Source organism: Triticum urartu, chromosome 5 (genome assembly GCF_003073215.2).
Source record: "Triticum urartu cultivar G1812 chromosome 5, Tu2.1, whole genome shotgun sequence".
In the NCBI taxonomy this organism is placed as follows: Eukaryota; Viridiplantae; Streptophyta; class Magnoliopsida; order Poales; family Poaceae; genus Triticum; species Triticum urartu.
This window is the reverse complement of record NC_053026.1, coordinates 499,046,649-499,063,761: the sequence shown is the minus strand read 5'-3', so window position 1 is coordinate 499,063,761 and position 17,113 is coordinate 499,046,649. Positions and strand designations below refer to the sequence as shown.

Sequence of the window (17,113 nt, the reverse complement as noted above, 5' to 3'; positions counted from 1 at the left end):
TAACCACAAGAAAATTAAATCAATCATAGCAATTCATCAACCACCAATAGGAAAACAAAAATCTACTCAGACATCATAGAATGGCAACACATCATTGGATAATAATATGAAGCATAAAGCACCATGTTCAAGTAGAGGGTACAGCGGGTTGCGGGATAGTGGACCGCTATAGATAGAGGGGGGGAGGTGATGGAGATGTTGGTGAAGATGGCGGAGGTGTTGGTGTAGATCGCGGTGATGATGATGGCCCCCGGCGGCACTCCGGTGCCACCGGAAGCGAGGGGGAGAGAGCCCCCCTCCTTCTTCTTCTTCCTTGACCTCCTCCCTAGATGGGAGAAGGGTTTCCCCTCTGTTCCATGGCCTCCACGGCACGGGAGGGGCGAGAGCCCCTCCGAGATTGGATCTGTCTCTCTGTCTCTCTCTCTGTTTCTGCGTTCTCAGATTCTTCCCTTTCGCCGCTTCTTATATTCCCGGAGATCCGTAACTCCGATTGGGCTGAAATTTTGACAGGATCTCTATCCGGATATTAGCTTTCTTGCGGAGAAAGAAGGGCATCAACTGCCTTATGGGGTGGCCACGAGGGTCAGGGGCGCGCCTGCCTCCCCAGGGCGCGCCCCCTACCTCGTGGGCCCCTCGAGCATCGTCTCACGTGGATTCTTCTTCCCAAAAATCATATATATTTCAAAAAAATCTCTGTCAATTTTTATTCCGTTTGGACTCCGTTTATTATGGATATTCTGCGAAACAAAAAACATGCAACAAACAGGAACTGGCACTGGGCACTGGATCAATATGTTAGTCGCAAAAATAGTATAAAAAGTTGCCAAAAGTATATGAAAGTTGAATAATATTGGCATGGAACAATCAAAAATTATAGATACGACGGAGATGTATCAACATCCCCAAGCTTAATTCCTGCTCGTCCTCGAGTAGGTAAATGATAAAAAGATAATTTTTGATGTGGAATGCTACCTAGCATAATCTTGATCACATATCTAATCATGGCATGAATATTAAGACACGAGTGATTCAAAGAAATAGCCTATCATTTAGCATAAAAACAATAATACTTGAAGCCTACTAATAAAGCAATCATGTCTTTTCAAAATAACATGGCCAAAGAAAGTTATCCCTACAAAATCATATAGTCTGGCTATGCTCCATCTTCACCACACAAAATACTCACATCATGCACAACCCCGATTACAAGCCAAGCAATTGTTTCATACTTTTGACGTTCTCAAACCTTTTCAACCTTCATGCAATACATGAGCGTGAGCCATGTACATAGCACTATAGGTTGAATAGAATGGTGGTTGTGGAGAAGACAAAAAGGAGAAGATAGTCTCACATCAACTAGGCGTATCAACAGGCTATGGAGACGCCCATCAATAGATATCAATGTGAGTGAGTAGGGATTGCCATGCAACAGATGCACTAGAGCTATAAGTATATGAAAGCTCTAACTGAAACTAAGTGGGTGTGCATCCAACTTGCTTGCTCATGAAGACCTAGGGCATTTGAGGAAGCCCATCGTTGGAATATACAAGCCAAGTTCTATAATGAAAATTCCCACTAGTATATGAAAGTGATAACTCAAGAGACTCTCTATATGAAGAACATGGCGCTACTTTGAAGCACAAGTGTGGAAAAAGGATAGTTGTAGCGACCCGACCTCAAACGGTCAAGCCTCTGTGTATCCGTGCCATCCCTGGATCGGTATGCTGGCAAACAGTACATCAATGTATATATCAAAGTGCAATCACATGTATAAATAACGTACTAGTAAGATGCCCGTGCGTTGCACGGAATAACTATGCATGTGTTCAGATTGACGTATGTCGGGTCATCCCATGTATGTTATCAATATGCTTTTCCAAATATTCAATTATGTTCCCGAGCTTACATACATCCAAATGAATAGTAAATGCAAACAATATAGAATTTTTCAGTATTACACACACGCACATACACACACCATACGGGATGGGCATTAGCCACCCAAACCCAATACACACACGCACATACACACACCATACGGGCTGAGCATTAGCCACCCAAACCCAACATGCGTAAACAACTACTCCCTACATCATCCTTGGTAACATGAACAAGAGCATCGTCAACCAGTAACCTGACAAACTGCAGTTAACTCTCATACAGAAAAAAAAGATATTGTACACAGAATCCCAAAATAGACCAACACAGGAGAGCACAAAAAGGACGACGACGACTACATCGCTAGTCTCATGACCATGGGGTTCCAGCCATGTCGACGCCCATACACTTCCTGCACCACCATCACCAGCTTGTTGGATCTATGTCACAACAGTCCTCAAAGAGCTCCTTTCTGCAAGGTTGCTCAAGATGTTAGGAACTGACAAACACACAAAACTACATTGTTTGGATCCCCAGGACCTTCTTTTAGTCGTTTGCTCAAAACCATCTATGCTAACAATGTTGGCCCTCGAGCTCTGGCTTCATCCATCTTCTCACCTAAAAGGAAATAAGGTAATCAGTACTGCATATATATAATGGTCTGTAGTATATTTAGACAAACGAAAAAACAAGGAGCTTGTAGAGGGTATGTACTCTGTAGTATATTTAGGCAAAGGAAAAAACATTGAACAACACTTGTACATTTTGTACGGAAGCAAAGAAACAAATTGTTAAGTAAAAGATGTTTTTGAATCATATGTATTTAGAAGGGGTGAGTGCACATGCATGTAGATACAAAAATATTAGTATTGGACTACTTGTAACTTTGTTACATCAACCAGGTTTCTGCGAAGAAAAACAAAATGCCAATAACAGACAGAAAGGAAACAAATATTCAGGGTGTGCCCTGAAAATTGGATGTGGAGCTACCAACCAAATGAAATGCGTTGATGACAAAGCAACCTGCTGTCGGCATTGTTTGAATTATTATTATTATTATTAACAAAGGGAGTAACAAAGGAAACTACTAAAAACAATTCAAACACACATATAATTGTTGTTACAAAAAATCATGAACACTAAAGCAAGTATCTAAGTTGTCTTTCCGTAAATCCTCCACATGACCCTAGTTAGATAGATATAATTTTTACGGCAACCAAATTGTACTTGAGTGATTTATACCTTGGACTACATGCTGAGAACTTCTTTGTAGACTATGTTCTTTGTAATATTTGCAGTGGAGTTGGACTGGCCTTCCTTTTTTTTACCCGGTATAGTAAGAATCTTCATATTACTTCTAGATGTAGCTCTAGAAAGAGCAACATAGAGCTGCCCGTGTGAAAATACCGGTTCAGGGAGGTATACACCAACATTTGGTATAGTTTGTCCTTGTGCCTTGTTAATGGTCATAGCAAAGCTAAGTCTAACTGGAAACTGCTTCCTCTTGAACCTAAATGGAAACATCTCATCGTCTGATGGGCAAAGAGGAATTCGAGGAAGGAACACCCTCTTACCAGCATGCTGGCCCAACACAATCTCAGCATCTATTGCATTCCTCATGAATCCTCGGACAATCAACCTCGTCCCATTGCACAAACCACTCGCTGGGTCAATGTTGCGTAACAATATAATAGGGCAATTAATTTTCAGCTTTAGGATATGGGGAGGTAGCCCATTAGGTGTTAATGAATTCAAGAATTCTGCAGGGTAGTAGTTGTGTGGATCATCCTCCGCGTGATCAAAACTGTAGTATATCATTTCCTCCCCAGGAAACCTCTCAATCATTTTCATGTTAATATTGTCAACGTACTCATTCCGAGTTGACAAAATTGCTCGGGACGTTATGTAATTTCGATCCAAGAGGTTTTCTTCTAGGGTCATCTGGAAAACACTTTCAATAAGCTTATCAATATCAGTGGCATCGCTGGTGTATGGTACACAAATCTCATCTGGAAGCCGTATGTAATCATCATCCACGGTATCTTCAGTGCCATTCCCAACACGAAGAAGGTAATCAGCAAACCATGGATCGATCTGAGCCCTCATATTACGAACAAGTCTTAGTTGTCTCATATTCTCCCAAAGGTAAGACTTACGCAGCGTCGCGTCAGTTATTTGGGACCTTGTTCCCTTACGAACAACAGGAAGCACTTGTCTGAAGTCTCCCCCCAAACACAATTGTCTTTCCACCAAACGGCAGGTCAGGTCGAGCCATGATGTCCCTCATGCTATTGTCAAGGGCCTCGACCGCCTGCCGCTTTGTCATGGAGGCCTCGTCCCAAATTATGAGGGACGCCCTCATAAGAAGCTTAGCTGTCCCACTTTGCTTGGTGAAACTGCAGACCCCACCGTCTTCGGTGTTCAATGGTATTTTAAACCTTGAGTGTGCAATCCTCCCTCCAGGCAAGATGGATGCAGCAACGCCTGATGTCGCTGTTGCAACAGCTATTTTACCCTCGGCACGTACTTTTGCAAGTAGTGCTTTGTACAGATAAGTATTTCCCGTGCCTCTGGGTCCATCAACAAAGAACACACCTCCTTGGCCACTATTGATGGTCGCAAGTATCTCATCATATGCATATCTCTGTTCTGGGTTTAGGAAAGATGACAAGCCAAGGTGTTCTGGGTCCACCTCTATCGTGGACTCCTCTATGATCTCCCTAGACTCATTATCCGAGGCATCATATGACTTGTCAATTTCTGGGAGAGGGAATGATGATATGTCCTTACCCATCGATTCAAGCATATTCTTTATATCTAATAGTGCCATCTGCTCAACTGCATGGGGGCACATTTGTGTTAGTCGATAGTCTTCTGTCATAGCTTCCATGTGTCTGTCCCATAGGCCACGCACATTGCTGGGTTCACAAAAGACCAATATAGTGGCAAATAGCCTCTGAAGGGAAGATGGCATATGAAAAACCTTAGCCTCATCAAGACACTCGTTGATAGTATTATCTGACTCGATAACACCCCTCCTTTCAGCAGCTTCATGGAATGTCGAGTAAACAATACCATTCACTGTTCTAAGGTCTTGGAAGGATGTAGAACCTGTGACATGGTTTAGAAGCACTCTAAGATAACACCTCTCCCCTTCAGCTGGATGTGCAGACACAATTCTCCCAATCTGTGTGCGTTCATCCCTCCTTTTCCAATACTTTCCACCTGACATCCAAACAAAATAAGATGGGAAATCCTTATATAAAATTCCTCGAGCCAACTCATATTTCTTGTTTGCCTCAAAATACTCAGTTAGCATGGTCTTGGAAGCTCCTTCTTGAGAGAGGACATCATTCTGATTTGCACCCACTGGAAATGACACCATGTGCATATTAGGGAGGTGGAGTTGGAGTTGTCTAACAGATGGAAATATCTGACTAAGGTCAAAACCATATATCCTCCATAATGCTTCTGGTGGAGTAACCCACCTGGAATCTCGGTATTTCTTTATCTCATCAATGTTCCTATCACTATCCACCTCATCGATAGAAACAGATGCTCGATCATGCCCCTTATATATGTATTTAAAGAGGTACTTTACAGCTTTTATGCTTGAGCAAACCTCAACATTGATGTGGCAATTATACCTTCTTAGTAGGTAAGGATTATATGGAACAACCCACCTATTGTCTAACTCTTGGCCACGTACCTTTGCACAGCGTCCATCATCTCTCCTCCTATATATGAGATATGAGTCCTTTCCCTGAAGGGTTGACACATTAAATGGTCATGGATAATGGTTCTTGCAGCTACCTTTCTGCATGCACACGTTCTTGGGGTTTAGGACTCCACACGGACCATGCATCATGTGCTTCACGACCATTTTGTACAACTCAGGATACTTGGATTTGTCTGGCAATTCAGCAGATATGAGACAGTCATATTGCTCTGGGCATGTTAGCTTGTACCTCCCCTCCATGATTAGGAGGAAATGAGCATGTGGTAGACCTCTTTTCTGGAACTCAACTACATACACATATGCTGCTACCTTACCAAGAATGTGCCTTTTAAAAAGTTGTATCTTGAGGTCTTCCAACTTTGCTCGAAATACTCGTACAATAAGATCAGGACGATCCTGTGGGGTTTGTCCAGGCTCTAGCTCACTAATTATTTCATCCCAATTAGGGTTGCAAGTCATGGTTAAAAAAATATCTGGCTTCCCATACTTTTGCACCAAGGTCATGGCATCAAGGTATCTTCGTCTCCTATCTCTTCTTCCCCCAATAAATGATGAAGGAACTATAGTCCGTTTGCCCACTTCATCCGCATGGTTTTCCCCAGCTTGAAGGCTATCGACAACACCTTGGTATAGATCAGCACGTATTTGTTTCTAGTGTTTTTTATATAGTCCAATCTTGAGCTTTCAACCTTGATGTACATATCAACCACATATTGTTGGAATAGTCCTTTACCGTATAGCATGGTGTTAAATACACCACGACGCATTTGAAACTTGTAGCAATAGTAGTCTCTAACGGAGACGCATAATCGACTATTTGTATATGAACCTATAAAATGAGAGATAACAAAAGGACAATATTGGGAATCAGGAAAAGTAAGTACAATGAGGATAAACAACATTAACACATGTTATTTTCGTTATATGAATTACCTAGACTCTGTCGACCACTGCGACGGGACTGAAGCAGCTCATTCAAGCTGACACCATTCTTTAGGATTTCAGGATGCCAACCAATCTCCCTCTTGGGAAGAATAAAGGGTAAGACAACGGATCATAACATCCATAATATGGTTGGATGCTATATCTCTTGTTGTCGTTGCCGAACAATACTATGCTACGCTCAAAGTACTTACAGAGTTCACTACCCTCAACCCAAATAGCTGCAACCTCTGATGATATAGGCACATTATACCTCCGTTGGTCCAACCTCATGTCGGTGTTCAGTTCAATACGGTATTCCTCAAGGTCATCAACTCCACCTAGATTCCTGAACGTTTCAGAATAAGGATTATCCTTTAGGATGTCAACAAGCCTTTGAATGACATCTCGGTCTAGGTTCGGGGAGCGCCGAAACCTATGTTGTAAACCGGGATCGTCATCATAGAAGTAGAGTTCCAAATGCTTTGGCTCATCTTGAGTTGGACCAAATGAGAAGATGTTGTGGTAAATCTGACCGTGAGCTCGAAACATATAGACTCCTGACTTCATGTTTGTGTATCTGTTGTCCAGACTGACTCCAAGGGTAGTGAATGAAAAAGTGTCCATTGAAGTATCGAATGTTATCCCTAAAATGCACGGCATTGGGATCTGAACTTGTGTATAGCATTTTAAGTTCCAAGGGTGGTTCTAAGTGTGCCAACTTAACTTTTCCAGACCGGCAACAAAATCCATTTGTCTCATACTGGAACCTCTTTGCACCACAATGCTTGCAATCAGGTTTAGGTGCCAGCGTGTGAGTACTTACAGGTATATTCTCGTAGACACGATCATATGGATCAGGAACTGCTGTAAATGCATCCATCATGTCATCACAGTCTTCATCATCGCCTACATATACATGAGATGAATAGTGTTATATAGGTCTTGCAGTTTTTGTGCAATACATGTAGGGAAGTAAGGCATCCACGACAATGGCAATACCTCTGCCAGCAAATATGAAGTACTCATCATCTTCTTCTTCAGACTAATTATCGTCCGCAACAAAGCTTTCTGTTGGGGAACCTAGACATATGAAGCCATTGGGAGCCAATTATGAATTGTCCATTCTAAGTTATAAGGATGGTTCTGAATGTGTGTTATAATATAATCAGTAATGAAAAGAAGGCATCCACACCATAAGCATACCTGTGTTAGGGAAAACTCTGTGATCCTCTTCCACCGCTTCAGGTATGCTTTCAAGATTACCTGTTATTTCAATGATAGTGTAAAATACCGGCTCAACCTTTGAAAAAATTATAATATAATCAGTAATGAAAAGAAGGCATCCACACCATAAGCATACCTGTGTTAGTGAAAACTATGTGATCCTCTTCCACCGCTTCAGGTATGCTTTCAAGATTACCTGTTATTTCAATGATAGTGTAAAATACCGGCTCAACCTTTGAAAAAATTGGTGAGATAAACGAATGTGTATGTGAGAATTACCTTGAACCGTAGCAGAAGTTTGCTCCAGCGTACTTGGGCAGCTAAAGACATAAGAGCTTGATGATAGATGTCCCACCAACGAACCTTTAGGGCACTGCATTGCGACAGAATCCTTATAGAGGGTATCTCGTTTGGCTGCGTAGCTTGCTTTACGCTGAGCTAGGAGTGGTTGCCGCTCTTCGGGTGGTAGGCTTTTCCTACGTGCTCGCTGGCGTGCATTTCTTTCTTGCCTCTCATCTAGCGTCAAACTTTGCCTACGTGCTCGCTGGCTTGCATTCCTCTCATCAAGTGTCATGTGTTGTCTTTTCTCTCTTCTCTGTGCATTAATCCTTTCCTTCTCATTTGGTGTTAAATTTTGCCGACGTGCTCTCACACGTTCTCACCTTGCTTGGATTTGTTCAGGGGTACGGCTAGCATATCTTAGTGCTTCGCGTGCACGCTTTTTCCCTACAGTATTTTACGATGAATTAATTAAGTGGGTAAACAAAATTACATAAGCACACACTTTCGCCTTATAGACTTACCTTTGGAACTTTCTCCTCGCTCCAAGTACTCAATTGATGTCAGCATACCATTATTAGTAGGAAAAATCACAGCTGATTGGTTTGTCACTTCATCATCCGAAGAAGACGAGTAACTCAAATGCGTCACACATGTCGGCTCGCGTATAAATAGACCTGTCTGAGTCGGTGGCATGCCATTGGGCCCAGTTCTGTGGGACTTATTATTGTCATCGACCACTGTGTTATTTAAAGTTGAACCAATAGTCAGATTATACAAATATATGCAAAAAGATTGTTCCGCCAAGCGATAAGGGACAAGATAGCAACCTTTTTGTTTTCCTTTATTGCTTTGTTGGCACGAGGATTGTAACATTTGGGCGCAAGACCTGATTATTTCTCCCCAAAACAGAAGAGTATGAGGTTAGCCAAATGAATTAAAAGCTCAAAACACAAAAGCCAATAGGAATGTTATATGTAATCTAACAAGAATAATATTCTTTGCCAAAAGACAACATGATATTTTGTTTTAAGCCAATGACATGTATGATAAATTTAGAGCAATTTATATTTAGATCTGAAATTGCACATATGATAAATTTCATCATCATCAAGTAACAATATGAATAAAACAAATGATATGCACATGTATGGTAGCCAAAAACTACAAATCAGAACATAGTAGTATACAGAAGTGATCAAGTATGAATTTTTCACAGCATTTCCATAGAACCTATCACAATAGTTTCCAAGCATGTCTAATAATAGGCTTCACAACTTCCAGTCAACAGTGGGAGTATGAAGCATGATGCACTCGCACATACTGAATATTCAGCCTAACTCACCCAGTATGTCCTGACCTTGTGATTATTCAGTTTCACACCTAAATCCAAGGGTTTCTCCTGGAGACTTCTATTTTCTAAGCTTGATGAGTATCTTTTGGACCTGCCATGTGGATCGTCATTTTAACAATCAGTGATTCGGTGAGAAAAAAATTCCAATTGTAGTTGGAGCTGCCACTGAGTATTTATGTGCATATTTAGTACCAATGCATATTTACTATTTGGTTAACTTAAGAAACTATACTTCAAGATTTCAATTGTAAGCAATATCGCAATACAAGTATAATGTGGTACTACAAAAGTATAACATCAATTGACAAGGATGTGGCTATCCGTGGTCCAGCAATCTATGCCAATAGATGAATAAAAAATCAAACTGCTATTATATTCGCTAATTATCAGTGCTAGCATTTATTGTGTAAAAATCATATTAGAATAGAAGTGGGCTAGCATAGCAATCTAAGCATAGTAAACCATTCCTCTAGTACTGGTGCTTGGTCTCCTAATCAGATCAGTCATTTCTGTCATTGCACATCTACAATTGCACAAGTAAGAAGATCCACCCATACCTTGGTCCTTCACGAAGTAGAACAGAAGATGAAGTCCTCACAATCCGTTCAATCTGAAGAATGCAGTGACCAGCGTTTGGCTTCTTTGGGTGCAGCAGCGAGAGTCCCATTTGCTTTATATTGGTCTACAATAGTAGTTTCTAGACGGCTCCACATTGGCGCGCGGATTTGAACTCAGAGTGCTAGAAAATTTGATATATATATATATATATGGGCCTACAAGGATGGTTTCTAGACAGTTCCACCTGGGCGCGCGGGTTTGGCAGAAAATTTGAATTTGGGAGGCGGCATGGGTGGACAGGGTGACAGTAGCCAAGAATAGCGCGCCGGTGGGGAAGGGCAAGGAGTAGTATGTGGTGACGCCGCCGCCGCTGTGAATGAGCAGCTCATAGCCGGCGGCGTACTTGGGGCAGTCAGCGTTGGAGGAGAGGGTGAAGGGGGCGGATGAGACATCGAGGAGGGGGAGATGGTGGCGATGGTGGGCGGAGGTCGGTGGGAACACTACCGCAGAGGAAGAGGCAGAAGATCCGTCGGCGGCGGACCAGCGGCGGCCAGCGGCGGAGGACACGGGTGAGACGGCGGAGGGGGCGACAAGGGGGAGAGAGGTGGCAGTGATGATCTACGCTAAGCCTGCAGCAGCAGAGGAGGAGGCAGTACAGGCGTCGTTAGGCGAACGGCGGCGGCGGCCTGCTTGCCGAGGTTGGCATCGGACGGGGAAGGGGGTAGAGCCACGGAGGAGACGGCGAGGAGGATGGGGTCGTCGCGGCGGTGAGAGGTGGGGCTGGTAGAAGGCATAAGGCGGGGGAGGGGGTGGGGAGGGGGGGAGGGGTTGAACGGCGCCGGCAGCTGCCACATCGCCGGATCGATTCCAGCGCTGCCGGCAGCGGTTCGTACGGTGCCTCCCATTCTGGAGAGGAGATGGATAAGGTCGATAGTTGTTTTCTTACCTGGTGGGGGTGGGGCAAAGACTCGAACAGGAAAGATGGACTGAGGGGGCTTATCTTCAAATATGTGATGCAGCGGGCGTTTTTTTGCAAAATGTACCACAGATTGATTACAGTGCGTTGGATGCAGATCCGATGGTTGAAATTGAAGCAAGGCAGGCACACCATCATCACCAACTCGTATTTTTATAGGAGTAGAGAAAACTGATATATACCTCATAAGTCTCAGCGGAAACAAACATAAGGGTGTGGAGTCCATCAACGCCAACAGCAAGTTGAGTGTAGACCATAACCCTACAACGTAACTCTTACTCGTCGTAGAAAAGTCCCTGCAACATAAGACGTTGCAGCCCTGTAGGTCAGTACATTGAATGTACTCGCAAGTCACATCATAAGAATAATGAACCTATTTGTACATACAATTTGGCTGGTGGAAAGCTCTAAGTTTAATTTTTTTTGCATAAAGCTAGTTTTTCCCTAGAATAAAAGATATTATTCTACCACTAATGTATAGCATAGGACGAGTTGGTAAACCCAACTTAATCCATTCCCAAAGTTTCATTTAAAACCCAACTGTTTAATTAAGAGTGATGAGATCTCCCAGCATTTCCACTACTAGATGCTCAAGTTGTCCGTAACCGGGGACACGGCTAATCGATTAGGTTTTTAACACTCTGCAGAGGTTTGCGCACTTTTCCTCACAAGACTCGATCGCCTCCCTTGAAGTTCTCGCACTGCCTGGCGTTTGAGAACAGGATGACCGAGACATAGTCTTTCGAAAATGTCCCCCCCCCCCTTAACCCACGGATAGGCTGGTACACCTACATCATTCTACATCTGCTAGCCCATCTCGGAAGGGGTCACACTAATGACTCAACTAAGCCAGAGCCCATATTGGCTTGTGGCTGCACACGTAAGCTTCTAGACATGAGAATACGATTGATCTCTTTGAGCCTGGGCGGCCGACCACTAGTGGTGCACCACCATGGATTAACCATGCATGCTCCCACTGTACTTCGCCACCATTCAAACCAAATACCGCCCAGGTAGTTCATTTACATGTCTTGGTCCTGATTACTACTTTGTCACTCATGTCTCACCATGAACACTTCCCAATTCCACATCTACACTTGGCGAGGCAAAAATAAACTTACACGTTGGTGACAAGGATGTATAGGTCAGACCTACCTCAAATGAACTACTAAGTAACGGCAGTGCCATCTGGCAACAAGAAATCCTACCATGCAATCCTACCTCAAAGGACTAAGTGCATAATAAAAACATAGGTAAATGGAAGAATGGTCAAATGTGAACTTTCCTGGTAATAGTCGATGAAGATTATATCGCTCTCAGAATTTTACTTAATAGAGCTATTCGTCACTCTCCGATGAAAATCTATAAGGTCAAACATTGCATTCACATAAGCAATCATTTCGGAGAACCAAAACATGCAACATGAAAAGACTCGGAAAATCCAAATGAACACACAACATACTTAACTATCAAAAGAAAATACTAAGTGCAAAACAACATAGGGCATGGGTGCCAAAAATTGTGACGTGGACCACAGTGCATACTAGGCATACGAGTAAAACTACTATAGACAGATCCTAATGTGTGAAAAATATCGTGAGATAGGTCCATGTGATAGGGTTTGGTAACGGTGACATGGTGCAAAAAGAATCACGTCAATCGGAGCTACGGTTTAGGAGATATGGCCAATTGAAGTTTGAATTAAAATCTGAATAAAGTTCAAATTTTAATTTGGCCAAAAGTTTTCAAAGTTGGTTTTCTAGATAAAGCTATTCGAGACAAACATTTTGCCGCTGGTTTCGTCGAATTTGGAGTTACGGTTAAAAAGATACAACCATTTGAAGTTTAGGGGCTAAACTGAAATTTACAGGGACCTGACTATGAAAGTTTTATTCGCGACCAGGTCCCTGGCCACGTGGCGGATTCTGGGTGGCTGAGCAGTGTTCGCGGCTTAGGCTAAACGGCGAACGGCCACTAAATAGGCAAAACAACGGCAGCGGCTTAATACAACAAAACCGAGGTCGGTTTAACTAAACCGCATGGTTTATTTAAAAAACCGTTGTTAACCGATTTAACACAAAAAATGGACCGGGCGAACGGCTTCTTACCGTCGACGACGACGACAAGGGACGGTGCCGCGGGCGTCGGGCGGCGGACGGGGCGGCGGTTCCGGCGGTCCTTAGCGGCGGGGAAGGAGGCGGCGGGGTCCGGCATGGTGTGGGCGACTGGATGGCGGTGACGGCGGGCGTCGGCGTGCACCGGACGGGGCAGAGGGAGGCGATGGAGCTCCGGTGAGCTGCGTGAACTCCGGCGGCTCGGGGTCGTTGGTTTGGCTGCTTCGGCGCGACCTAGGGGAAACCAATATGTCAAAACGATGCGCACAGGCTTGAGGATTAGGTGACGAAGAAAAGAGCGGCTTGGGTGCACCACCGGTGACATAATCGTCGGCGGAGGGTTTCGGCTCCGGCGAGATCCAACTGACGAAGGCGGTGGCTGTGAGGAGCGAGGGACGATGCGAAGTGGCAGAATGGAGAGAGGGGGCTCCGAGGCTTATATAGGCACAGAGAGGGGTGCTTGGGGCTGCGGGATAAGCTCTATCCCTAGAGCTTCGGCCGGCGGGTGCGTGCGTGTGCTCATCCAGCGGGAGGACCGGGAGGTTGGGGGTGACTCGGGTGGGGCCCTCCTGCAGCGGGCGCTGCGTGTGAGCGAGAGGGAGAGGCGGGGAGCGAAGGTGCTCGGGCGCTGGCCCTGGGCCGAATTGGCCAGCGGCTAGCAGCTGGCTGGGGCGCGGGGTGCTCCTGGGCCGAGCTGGCCACGGTCCAGGTGGTGTGTGTGTGTGTTGTTGTTTTTTTAAACATAAAGGAAACTATAGCAGAATAAAATGAAAATAAAAAATTAACATAGGCATATTATATACCAAAATGCTCAGAAAAATACCAAGAATAAGATGAACTATTTTCCAAGTTCCAATAAATTATAAAGAAAATCATAAAAGTCAAACAGTGCTACTGTTGCATTTAAAATCAACAAAAATCATTTTTAAAAATAGCAAAACGATTTCAAATTTATTTTCTCCTAATTTTCTATTGAAGAGAATCAGTTTACCCTTATTTCCATTTATTTACTTTTTGGAGAGAAATCATTTGAATTTAAAACTAGATAACTTCCAAGAGGATTTTGAATTTGAAATTTCAAACAACTTCCAAAGGAAAATGAGTTCCAAGTAACTTCAAAGTGACTTCCAAATTATTTATTTGAAACTCCCAACTCTCTTTCTTCAATTTTGAAGAAGTCATTTTATCTTCCCTCATGAACTCATTGAGTTGCTTAAAGTTTCTAAGTTTGAAATATTTCAAATGCAATTCAAATCATTTTCAAACCCCTTTTCATTTCTTTAAATGGAAGAAGTCATATTATCTTCACTCTAGGATCTTGTGATGAAATGAATTTGAATTCTTTGAGATCAAAATGCAAGATGAAATTTTTGGGAAAGTCCTTTTATTCCCTCTCATTCAACTTTCAAAAAGTTTCGATTTCCACTCAGTTTCACACAATCAATCACACAAGAATCGAACAAACAATCACAATTATTTATTTAATATAACATTCCAAAATTTAGAATTTTGGGATGTTACAAACTACCACCCTTAATATGAATCTTGTCCTCAAGATTCGGAGAGGCTAGAAAGAAGGTTAGGTTTGGGGGGGTCTCCTTGAAAATCCATTCATCAACACATGGTATGGGGTGCTACCACCCTTAGAATCATGGTTATGGTTCCGACAAACTCATGTACTCCGTCCTTTGCATTGACGGTGCCGGTCTTCTCATATTCTCCGAGATAACTCCTTCACTTTTGCTCTTCCGGTAAGGGCATGGCCTTTTCCTCAAAATCAGGAGTCCTTGCATCAAAATAGGATCCTTCTGAGACTTGACAGGTCTGGCACCAATGCTAAACAACTATCGAAAACCTCATGGTGGTCGACAATTTTTTGGTTTCTCCTGCAGGAAATGGGTCTGGGTTGAACCTCACCGCATAACCTACGATTGGCAATAGGGCCTATACAGGGTTTCCATCGTCCTGCCATTCTATGGCCTTTGGTTTGTCGTGTCGACACTCTTCTAGGGTTTTAAGGCTCTCTGATTTTCTATCAACATATGATAGCCCATGATAGAAGTCTCCGGTATGGGGGCCAATCCATCCCGTACTTGAATCATTACCACATACGCAGATAGTGAATCATGTATTCTAACACTTGGGCATCCTCACAAGCATTGCAGAACTTCTCTTCTCCATGAACTGGGTTCGAGTAAATCCATTTGTTCTGCAAGCCAAACAAAATCTCTATCGTTTCTTCACAACTCTTGTGTTTACGTAACCTCCTATGGAACGTCTGCTCATGAACTCACAGCTTCCTTCAGAATTCTTTTCTTCAACAAGATTGTGCTTGTGTCCCTATCAAATCCTGGGTCCTGTGGGTTATGGCCCACTTCAACACTTGTATATCTTTAACTCATCCTTGGAGTTACTATTGTTCCATATTCCAACATTACATCTCCTTTAAATCCAATATCACTTCATTCCTTCATACTCTTGGGTAACCATCATAACAAAACTCCAACTCATTTGTCCAAACTCCAACTATATATGGAACAACATTTTCCTTTCCATTGGTTAAGTGTTCACATAGACAAGTATCGCCAAAAAAATGCACTGGTTCATCCATAATTCATATTCTCTTCATATAAAATCCTTTATTACATCCTTAACCACTACTCAAAACTCAAATTTCAAAAGCACTCTATTACAAAAGCTGCCACCCACATAGTTTGGTATGGTCAAGCATTACTTCCATCTTTATTCATTTGTCCTACTTGAAGATGTTTTAGTCCCACCGGAATTGTGCGATGTGATCCTTGAAATCATCGACCTTTTGCTTCATCATGGTGGCCATGAGCTTCATCTCCATCATTTCTGCATGCTCCTCCCTCAAGTATTCCTGAGTGTGACGGAGTCTTGCTTATAGTATTTCTCCAATCTGACGTATGGCTTCTATAGCAGCTTCACGAACAGAATCAAAGAATGTTGCTCGTGGTACTCGAGAAATGAAAAAGTATTGTCCCATAGTCTTTGGGCAAACTCCCTTCACGCGGTGGAGGTGTACCTCCATGTACCAAAGTTCAACTCCATTCTCCATGAAAGGATAACCCTTGTAGATTGCATCTCCTTCAAGATGAATATGCTTCATCATGTCCTTCAGGATTTTTGGGAAATCCTGATCACTGGTCAGGGTCATGATCGTTTCTAGGGCCTTCTGAAAAGACTCGTAAAAGGTTGTCATCTGCAGGCATAAGATAGAAGGGTTACTCAGGATACTGTATGTATTTCCTGTGGTGAAATGTGGTTATTTTTCTGGGAAAGGTTTGGGGTCAGCTTGTCCATGGGTTCAAGGTTTTAGTCTGGGTGAGATAGCGAGAGGTACTCACAATCAACAAACAACTCATGACACCTCATATGAGATTCCAACCACATCAACTTTTATTGCTTCACGAACCATTACAATTTCCATTTCATAACTCAACTCAACATCCCCAAAAATAAAAGTGTTTTCCACATTTATTACATGCTTTATTCCAATATCAAGATCTCAACTACTCTGCTCAAGCTCTCCTCGGGTCTGTACATTCTCCGGCAAAATGTCCTACTCCTTTGCAGCATAAACAAATGACTTCAGACAAATCCAGGGGCTTCCTGGTGGTTATCTTGGCTCCTTGGTGGGCATTTTCTAGCGTAATGACCTAAATCCTTGCACCTGTAACAAGTGATTTGACTCAGGTCCTTTTCTGCAGAAATTGGGTTATTCTGGGGATACATGCTCTTTCTCTTCCTCGACTTCTTCATTTCGATCAATTCCTCTATCTCTTGTCGATCAAACTCCACTTCTTCCGTCAGGAAGTTTCCCAGATACTCTTGGCTTCCTTTCGTGCAATACTGTGAAAAATGTCCTTCTTCTCCACATGAATAGCAAGCATTGGAGTAGAATCTGTTTAGGCTTTCTCCATCAGGGTCGTTAACATCTTCCTTCATCACATGTTCTTTTAAACTTTCCCCGAGGGCTTCTTTCACTGCTTCCTTTTGCTGCTTGGTAATTTCTTGTACCTTGGGATAAATATGACATTGGG

General features: G+C 43.0%; 1 long non-coding RNA gene across 6 annotated transcripts; it reads right to left on the bottom strand.

Moving 5' to 3' along the window:
• Positions 1–1,862: 1,862 nt before the first annotated feature.
• Positions 1,863–10,883, bottom strand: LOC125510101. 6 transcript variants are annotated; one of them, XR_007284499.1, is made up of 11 exons: positions 9,956–10,883; positions 9,390–9,489; positions 8,875–8,933; positions 8,569–8,784; positions 8,045–8,491; positions 7,902–7,961; positions 7,745–7,804; positions 7,541–7,621; positions 6,551–7,447; positions 2,419–2,496; positions 1,863–2,350 (listed from the first exon to the last, which is right to left on the bottom strand). It is a non-coding gene; the product is annotated as an uncharacterized LOC125510101 (long non-coding RNA). The 6 variants fall into 6 exon arrangements; XR_007284497.1 differs by having other exon boundaries at positions 1,869–2,350; positions 7,365–7,447; XR_007284496.1 differs by having other exon boundaries at positions 1,863–2,496.
• Between the last annotated feature and the right edge of the window lie 6,230 nt (positions 10,884–17,113).